Genomic DNA, 8130 nt, shown 5'->3' with positions numbered 1-8130 from the left:
ATTGGAAGTGAAAGGGAGAAAGTAAACTTGCATGGAGCCTGGGGATGGGGTGAAGATGACAAGAGTGGTTGGTGTAATTGGTTTTCTTTCCCCTGCAAGTTGCAAATAAGCAATTATGGCTGAGAATATTTGAAATAAAATTACTGGAACCTGTCATCAGTTGATTGACGTCTGTACAGATGTCTTGTTGAATAAGGAGTATGATTAGAGTCTTGACTGTATCAAGCCATCAAAGATCTAATGCCATTTAGCGTAGATGTGAATTCATCAGGACAAGTGCCCTGGAAACGTTTTGGCATGTTCTGCCTTTTTCCTTGCAAGTTCCAGTAGATGCAGTCTTAAAGTTGCTGTCGGTGCCCTATTGCACCCCAGAGACATCTGCTTGTCAGGGATGAGCAGAACTCATCCGAATGGTGAAACACTGCATGTTTCCTGTATTGCTGGGATGTAAATGAGAACATACGTTTCTGAGCAGCTACTGTCAGAAAGCAAGAATACCTGTGAAGCAGGCTTTAAAGAGAAGTAACAGTAATCGGTAATTCAAATCACAGAGCTGTAGTCTCAAACAAGTTGTTAGGCAATGGTACAGGGATAAATCTCAAAGAAACCTAAGCAGGTCTCAATCTTTCTCCTTTTCTCTATTGTTCTGGAATACAAAGACTTTCTTACAAGCTTCAAGTCTTAATTTTGCAACAAGTATTCCTCGCATTCACAGCAATAAGCTTCAGCACATGCCCATCTCCACAGAGACAGGAGCAGCTGAAGAAACAGACTGACTGAATAAAGCACATGCCCGTGTCAGTGTTGAGCAAGACCGAACCGTGCTCCCACAGACAACTTGCAAACACTACCGGTCTCACCACAGCTATGGTTTGAGGAGACTGCAGGAGAACAGAGCGGGGAAGATGACTCCCTGTGATCAAACAAGGTTTTTTGGCTTCACTTCAGAAAGGTTACAAGATGGTTTTCCTTTTATGCATGTGGGAGAGTAAGTGCTGCACAGGGAAAGGGTGCAGGAAGGCTGGTTACACTGCAGCACAGCAGAGTCAAAGAAACCATGCAAAATAGAAGTGAAACACGGTGTTACTCTGTGGTTCATTTTTCTGTGATGGGAAATACTAAGAATGCATAGTCTGAGGGCTCCATTTAATCCTTACTCCTATGTAGGCAGTTGCTTTAAAGATGTTTTTCACAATCATAAACAAACTTTGGAGGCGAATGGGGGAAAAGCCTCAAGTAATTATTCTCCACCTGCTTGTGGACTGAATTTACAGTGGGCAATTTCAGGAGACGTGGCCCTGAGCTTTCCTCTGCTGTGTTTGATGTCTCAGACCTGCAGACCAAGTAAATAATTTGATTCCATTTATTGGACAAATTTAGAAGTCAAAGCTGACAAGCCTTCAAGACCACACAGGTTTCCTCCTGGGAAGCCAAACGGTGGAATGTGCCTTTCAGATACTGCCTTCATCCCCTGACATATTTCCATCAGCAGGGTTTGAGAGCTTGCAGCAGCAGTTTTATGATGTGTTGGCAGCTTTTTCCACCTAACGGGTACGTGTTGAAAGTTTAAGGGAACCGATAGTTGAAATGATTGGGTATTACATTCCTACCCAGCTATCCATGCCACAGCCAGTCCCACCATATCTGTCCTTGACAGTAGTAGTTGTAAACTTTAAAGGTATTTGTAGCAAATAAAACAAATAAAGAACTGATTTGTATCTAAAAGAACTACTGCCCTGGCTTCAAACTGTGCAGCAGAGCAAAATAGTGGAGAGTTTGGCTTATTGTTTCACACAGCCCTAAGAAAATAAAACCAAGCAATTCATAGTGGTAACCTTCAGCGCATATTTCTCATATGAAAAATACTGACTTCCTTTTCTCTAAAAGTATTCCAGGAGACACAGTTATAGACTGGTATGTTCACCTCCACATTTAAAATGCGTGACAAGAAAACCAGAACTTCTAATTCATAATCGTGGGTAGTCATGATGGACACTGCTGCTCAGTGCAGTTCAGCACAATCAAAATTAAAGCAGCAAACCTCGTGACCTGTGTCATAACCAAAGCAGCCTAGAATCTCTAGTTTACCCAACGAACAAATGGAAAAGCAGGATCCGTGTGCAGTCCTTACATGGAAAACACTGTGGAAGAATGGTATAATTTGTTAGCGCTACAAAAAGAAATAAAGAAGTGAAACTTAATTTTTTTTGTTTGCTTAGTTATCCACACCCCGCTCCACTGAAAGGGCAAACTAATTGAACCGTTTTGATCCGTGCAGATTAGTAGACTTCAAAGATCCAGAAGTAATCTGCCTTCCAAAATATTTTTGGTAAATGCAAACTATGGGCACCTCAAGCCTGGCCTGCAGAGCTCTCCCACAGCAATGGCTGGGGAGGCTGAAGGGCAGACCCTGCTCTGGGAGTGCCGTGCCCACTCCCACGTGGCACCACCAGTGCCAGTCAGGTGGTTGGGCACCTTCCACCCCTGCGCCCTGTGAAAAAGGAGGGCAAAGATAAAGGTTTAAGAAAAAAAAAAAAGACTCGACAGATTCACATAATACACAATGCAACTGTAGGAGCCTCACTATAAACTGACTTCCTTTAGAGCTGGAATTAAAACCATTGCATTGAAGCCCTCTGACAGAGCATCCCTACGCTTCACAAAGTTCTTCTATCCAAATTCTTTGAAAGGAGGTACCCCCATGGCAGGTTTTTGCTGCTTGAATTACTAGTTCAGAGCAATTACATTACGGCCCCAATCTCACAACGCATTGCACGCTCCAGAGCTAGCTCTGGAGCAGGTTTTCCAGCTCCTTAGCAGCTCTGGAAAAGCAAAATGAAACGTTTCTTACACAGAAAAGCAAATACAAAAGTTAGGCAATTTGATCTGACAAAAAAATTAAAGTGTTCTCTTTCAAAGTGGTCACTTACAGTATTAATGCTTTTAAAAGTCAGTCCTTTGAGAGCAAACGATGGCCTACAAGCGTTCCCTTTGGAGACGTAACAGCAAAGGAGCCTGCTCTCCTTAGCTCGTTTCAGTGCTTTCTGCAAAACCGGGCCATGCGGGGGAAGGAAGGTGGGCCGAGGCACGGCCGCAGCCTCCCCACCGGGCAGGTCGGTCCCGGCCCTCGGCCCCGCCGGCGGGCCCCGGGCCCCTCGGCGCGGCGGGGCCGCTCCCCGCTCCCCACCGGGCCGGGCCGGGCGCCCCCGCGCAGGGAGCGCGGGCGGCCGCGGAGCGCGGGGAGGAGCCGCCGCCCGCTGCCTTCTCCATTGGCTGCGCCCGCGGGTAAGCGCGGCCTCCTGAGCAGGCGCGCAAATAAAGACTGCACCTGCGGACGCCACCTGGAAGGGGGCAGAGCTTCTCCTCCGCGCTCCGCCACTTTTTTAAGATCCCCTGCGCTTTTTTGCGTAAGGAGTGCCCTGCGCGCCCTCCCGCTCCTCTCCCTGCCCTGCCTCCCCTAGCAAAGCTCTCCCCGCTGCATCCTCTCCCTCGCTGCCAGTCCAGCCGGCTGGACGGGACATCCCAACGCTTAGTGCCACCCGAATAACGGACCACTCGTTTTCTTCTGTCTCACCTCCTCTGGGATTCTGTTCAAAAGAAGGACGAAAAAGAAGAAAAGAAATAGTCCCTGAATTTATTTATCTACCAGCTGTTTTATTTTAGTTTCCTGTCTCCTCAGTCTTTTTTTATTTTGGTTTAAAGTTAAGTAAAGCAGTTGCAAGACGGGATTGGTACCTAGTTAACCGAGACAGGTGAGTGAACGGTACAACCACGTGTTCTTATGTATTGTATAAAACTTCTGTGAACTGGGGGAGCGTCATGGCTGGGAGTCACTTTGTGTAAAGATGGTTTCTTTGGAAGGCTGCTGCGTTGGAGAGAAGATGCAGGATGCTGTAAAGAGGTGTATTAGTACCATTCGTACAGCAGAAGCGCTGCTCATTCCCTACAAACATCAACGCAGCTGCCCTTTGCTGTTTGGAAACTGAGGCCAGGAAACAGCTTTTAAAAGGAAAAATGCAAACTTCTTAAACATTTCCTATGGGTATTTTAAGTCATAAATAATAGCAAAGTTATTCAAAGCAGCAACTGATGATACATGGAAAGATATTTCCTAAACTGGCGAGAATTATGTGGTTATCACTGGCCTTTAAGAACAATGTAATTCAGTCAGAACCCATGGAGTTGCTCTGGATTTACACTAGTGCAATGAATACCAGATTTGAGCTGCCATCTAAACCACCGTTTGTAAGAGCTTAGCTTAGTTTCAATCCGTTGATTCTTCTCTTGATTTTCTATGCAAATCACTTCTTACCTATCCAGAAATATCAAGAAAAAGTGAAATATTTAAGAAAGTAGTTATATTTGTTATTTTTCCTTATAGAGAAAGTTTTTTAACTTGCTTTGGTTTGACAAGTTTGCTAAGTACTTTGAAGTCCAAAAGTCCTGTATTGCTATGTGGCATTATGGATGCTGAAGTATTAGGCTAGGTGAGCTCTCTCCTGAAGAGGCAGAGCTTATCTCTGGGATCAGAGGAGCCACTGGGCTCAGGTTGCTTTTTTCCCCCCCTTCTGTGGATGTCTTGTTTACGCTGGCTGCTGTGTACGAGCAAAAGAGAAGAGTCCAAAGGCCTTCTCGCTCATTTATAAAACAAAGGATCATGAGCTTTGTAAATGACTTCAGCTTCTGCTGTAAAATCACGTTCCTCTCCAAGAACAACGCACAATGGTAAAGCCAACTAAATTTAATTAATTGCTATGTTGTAAAACTTGCTCAAAATCAAGAGAAATGCAAAGCTGTTTTCCCTTTAAAAAGCAAGAGCAGCCAATTTCAAGCAAAGGCTTTGGAAAAGCGTGAGCACCTTACACACCGGAGTAAGGCAGAAAAATGGAAACCCCTGAACGAGCAGCAGAACACGCTTTGAGTAGGAGCGTTTCCTAGAAAAGGCCCAAGCAGAGGCCATTTTCAGACCTAACACCTGAATCAGGTAGGGGTTGCAGAAGAGCGTTGCCTTGGGAAGTCACACTTAGCGTCAGATCTGAGCTTCAGAAAGCAGTTTTTACTTATGCTTAATTTTAAATACAAGCTTACGTTACAGTGAAACAAGTCATTATATACTTTTCTAACCAGGATTATGAGTTAGTGGCACTTTTGAGAGTACGCAGGACATTGCGCTGGAAGTTTCAAGGGCTGGCAATCACCAGGCCTAATGCAAAGTCCATTTAATGTTACAAACACAACAGGCTTTGGCTCAGAGCATCTATCATTATCTCGTAGTTCCCCTATAGACAAAGAAATACAGCAACATTTGCTCACTTTAAAGTTCAGAGAAGCCCAGTACAATTTTATCTGACCTTTAGTTAAAGGTTTGCCACTTCTGAGGATGCAGCAGATCTTTGTTACTGCTCAGGTAGATGCAAACGACTGCAGCCTGACTCTCAAGACTTCTCCCCAGGGAGAAGCAAAAACCAAGTGGTACCTCGTTAAAAGGTTGAAAAAAAACCCCCATACTGGTAACCTTTAATTTACTTTAAATTGGTTGTTCAAGATTGAGGTGTAGTTAGCTGTTGGAGGTGGGTCCCTGGAGCTTGTATTTCAAGCTTTTTTACCATTGTTTTAAAGTAAGATTTTGTTGATAAGCACCTTTTCTTAATAATCTGAGCTGTTCCTGAAGGAAGCCGAAGCCAAAGCCAGCCTTGCAGCTGTTTATTTTCTCTCCTGGGCATACTGGCTTTGTGAATTCCAGGCATGAAGTGGTTAATAGCTGGAAGCTGTGCATTAGGCATTTATGGTGCTAAAGCCTGTTGTAACTTGCCTGATAAAAGGCATTTCAAATAAGCCAGGATTGCATAGAGGAATTTCAGTTGATGGGTTCCTGCCTAGGCCACCCTTTCTCAGGGCTTACCCAAAAGCTTTTAACGTGTCTTGACAAAATGAAGGGAGAGGCTTCAATGCAGCAACAGGCAGCAGGTTTATATTTAAAAGCAAAAGTGAGAGAGAAACACCCTAAACTATTTGTTCTCTTAAATCTTCTATCAGCACCTCCATAGTGGGGGGGGGGGTTTGTGGGTTGGTTTTTTGGTTGGGGTTTTTTTTTGTGGGGTTTTTTGTTTGGCTGGGTTTTGATTGTTGTTTTTTTTTTTTTAACTACAGGCAAGCATTTCAGTTCATCTTCTAGTCAAGTTTCTGCATCCTGACCTATCTTTTCCCAAGCTGCAAAGTACAAGCAAATTAAAAGTTGAAATCTTAAGTTATCCAAGTGCATGGGAGAGTTGCCAAAACATGTTGCTACTCAGAACTGGACTCTTCATTTCACTAGGCACTTTGAAAGTCCCAGTTTTCCCAGGCATCAAGGAGGCAGGAACTGTGACCTGGGTCCCTTAATTTGGCTTCATGTCCCTGTGAAGCAAAGCCACCCAAATTGGAAACAATATTTGCCATTCCTTGCAGGGATATGGTGAACTTTCATTTCTCTCATGGGATTTGTGTATTTCAGGGTAGACTTTTTTTAATGTTTTCAATTCTTTAGATGAGAAGCAACATGCAATGCTAAGTACATGCATTACACTCAGAATTCAGTACTAATTTTACAGGTAAAAACAGGACATATCTAAAAAAAATAAGATATTTCAATCTATAATCAGATTCCTTTGCAAGAATCTCAGAAACATCTTTACTGCACAGATGCAGGGATGGGTTGGTTTGGTTTTTTGGAATATTTTTAACAGTCTTAGTTTTCTTTATTTTTGTCTCTTTCACAGATTGGAAGTTCTTTGGAAGAGGCCACACATCTTTTAGAGGGTTTGGACAGTGCTTAGCTTAACTATTTGAACCTTCATAGTGCCTTAGTGACGTATTCCTTGCTCTGCTCTCTGCCCATGCTTTACAAGAAGCCTGAAGCAAGCAGACTCCAGTTACCATATCATGTGGGGCTGTGACTAAGATTATTTCTCCCCTATCTAGGCTAAAGGGAAGTAGTAGCTTAAGACATTCTCATTATTGCCAAAGGTCTTTAAAAAGAACCAGCATGTATAAGAAAGTTGCCTACTGGCATTCTTTGGATTTTGCAAATTCAGGGGTTTAAGGCCAGAAGGAACTATGGTGATTATCCTGTTGGACATCCCTTGTAAAAGCCATAAAAGCTCAAACCCTTGAGCATTTAATTTGGAGAAGCTCCTGGTAGTTTAAGACCTTCAAAAGATGGAGAATTGCCATACCCTTTGGTAAGTTGTTCCCACAGTTAACATTACAAAGTGTACCTGGCTACTTTGTTACAGGCTAAAATTAAAGTGAATGAAAAAAGGGATATGGGGGGAAAAAAAGAGCAAATGAAAGTTTCAGCCCATAGCATCCCCATAAGCACTGATTGTAGAGTTTCACGCCTCCTACATACGATTCAAACATCGCAGGTGTACCAGCTGTGCTTCCCTAAAAGGTATGTTAACATGCAATAAACTCACCTGCGTTTTCCAAGTGAAATAAGGACAATCCATGGGTTCTGTTGTCCTTCATTCCACCGGAGTCTGTCTCATACCTAACCAGATTTCAGTGGAGTGAAGCACAAGAGACATGGAGATGAATCAGCAACAAGAGGAACTGCTTCCCACTGACAGAGAAGGGAAACTGCATGGAAGTTTGGATACACCAGGCATTCAAACAGAGATCGAGCATGCTGGGAAATGGAGAGGAGCAGTACACCGAGCTTTTTAATAACCTGAATATTTCTTGAAAGTCTCCAGTAAGAACCCATTTTGAGAGTGTACTTACTTTCTGCATAATATGTAAAGATTAAAAGTCTACAAAGACCACAAGCTGCTTTCTGGAAGGCTTAAATACCTTATTAGCAGGAAATTAAACCCTAATGTGGATAAATTAGATGTGTAACCTCATCACTTTCAGTCATCTTCCCTCTAGGATGGTATATCCAGTAAAGGAAACCAGACTGTAACCTTGTTTCAGTGCATATGCAACACTCCGTGTTCCCTTGAGGATCCTTCTCTAGAGAATCGCACCAGCAGTGCCTGCTCCTTCCAACTCTCTGGCCACACTGCCTTCAGAATCTGGCAAAAGGCCATTAAAATTTTAGACCCATTTATTTTGTAATAAAATGAATGTAAATAAGGTTTAAGTTGA

General features: G+C 43.3%; 1 long non-coding RNA gene across 1 annotated transcript; it reads left to right on the top strand.

The window, feature by feature from the left end:
* Positions 1-3375: 3375 nt before the first annotated feature.
* Positions 3376-7869, top strand: LOC143170042 (uncharacterized). The gene is made up of 3 exons (XR_012996997.1): positions 3376-3752; positions 6759-7432; positions 7540-7869. It is a non-coding gene; the product is annotated as an uncharacterized LOC143170042 (long non-coding RNA).
* The last annotated feature ends 261 nt before the right edge of the window (positions 7870-8130 follow it).

This window comes from Aptenodytes patagonicus, chromosome 22, assembly GCF_965638725.1.
Source record: "Aptenodytes patagonicus chromosome 22, bAptPat1.pri.cur, whole genome shotgun sequence".
Taxonomy (NCBI): Eukaryota; Metazoa; Chordata; class Aves; order Sphenisciformes; family Spheniscidae; genus Aptenodytes; species Aptenodytes patagonicus.
The sequence above is the reverse complement of the archived record's forward strand: the minus strand, read 5'-3'. Positions and strand labels throughout refer to the sequence as shown.